Below are 1,538 nucleotides of genomic sequence, written 5' to 3' on the forward strand. Positions count from 1 at the left end.
AAACAAACAAACAAACAAAACCCGTTAGAGAACTCGATTCAGTCTCCATCTCATCAAAATAGTGATTGACAGGCAAAGAGAATGAATACTCCTTTGAAGATAGGGCTCTGTCCTCAGCTGCAATTTGTAAACCAGACCATTTGTGTGTTTTCCCACTTTATTCACCCTCTCTTTTTTTCTTTCACCTTGTTTAAAGTGTAGTACTTTTTCTCAAAATGTGATTCTTGAACTTCATCCATCAAAATCACCTGGAAGTTGTTAAAATACAGTTTTCCAGTCCCATATTTTGCTGATTCAAAATATCTGGAGGTAGAACTTAGTCATCTGTATTTTAAGTACACATAACAGATTATTCTTGTGCAAGGGAACCCTGCAAAACAGATTCCTTAGCTTTTAAAAACAGAGAGCTCTGGTAGCCTACTAGTAAGAAGCTGTGCTGCAATCCTAAAGGCACACAGTTTGAATCCACCAGCGGCTTCATGGGAGAAAGATGGACAATCTCCTCCATACAACAATTACCTCTGAAAACTCTTTGGAGGGTCAGGTATGGATCAGTTCTGACTCAACAATGCTCAGTAACAACATACCATAATACTCCTTTTGTGGCTGACTTATGTCACTAACTAAGCATGGTTTTTTCTGGCTCCATCCATGTTATGCACTATTTCATTAATTCTTGGTCTACTTTAGGGATTTATAATACTCCATTGTGTGAATGTACTGTGGTTTCTTTTTTTTTTTTTTTGTATTGTGGTTTCTTTAGCTATTTATTCATCCTTTGATGGGCACTTGGGTTGTCATGTGTATGTTGGTTTGTGTTGCAGCTCTTATTTCTGTGGAATATTTACCTAGGAGCAGGATTGTTGGATCAAATGGTATTTCCATTTCCAACTTTCTAAAGAAGCATCTTTCCACTTTCCATAGTCGTTGCATCCTTTTATATCCCCACCTTTATATTCCCTATTGCAGTTCTTAGAAGTTCCAATCTCTCCACACCCTCACCGGCTTTTGTTGTTTTGTTGAATTTTATGATTGCTTTCAGAGTGAGATGTTATCTCATTGTTGTTTTGATTTATATCTCTGTGTGGTCTTATAACAAATTATGGCTAACAGGGAGAAGAATGGGAATTTCTGGACAGTTAATTATGCTTATGTAAAGCCTACGCCTAAATCGAGGGAACACTGCACAGTTAAAATCAGGAAAGGTGCACATCAGTGCTGTATCCTGTCTCCATACATATTCAATTGGTATGCTGAACAAATCGTTAGAGAAGCTGGACTTTATGAAGAAGAATATGGCTATCAAAATCAGAGGAAGTCTCGTCAACAGTTTATGTTATGCAGATTGCACAGCTTTGCTTCCTGAAAGCAAGGAGGGCTTAAGGCATTTATTGCAGAGGACCAAGAACTGCAGCTTTCAATATCGATTACATCCTTATATCAAGATAACATAAATTCTCATCCTGGGCCAGTTGTCATGATGAACGGAGAAAGATTGAAATAGTCAACAGTATCATCCTTTTTGGATCCACAATCAG

The sequence above is a fragment of the Elephantulus edwardii genome, unplaced genomic scaffold (genome assembly GCF_000299155.1).
Source record: "Elephantulus edwardii isolate Elephantulus edwardi_28Jun2011 unplaced genomic scaffold, EleEdw1.0 scaffold00097, whole genome shotgun sequence".
NCBI classification, from domain to species: Eukaryota; Metazoa; Chordata; class Mammalia; order Macroscelidea; family Macroscelididae; genus Elephantulus; species Elephantulus edwardii.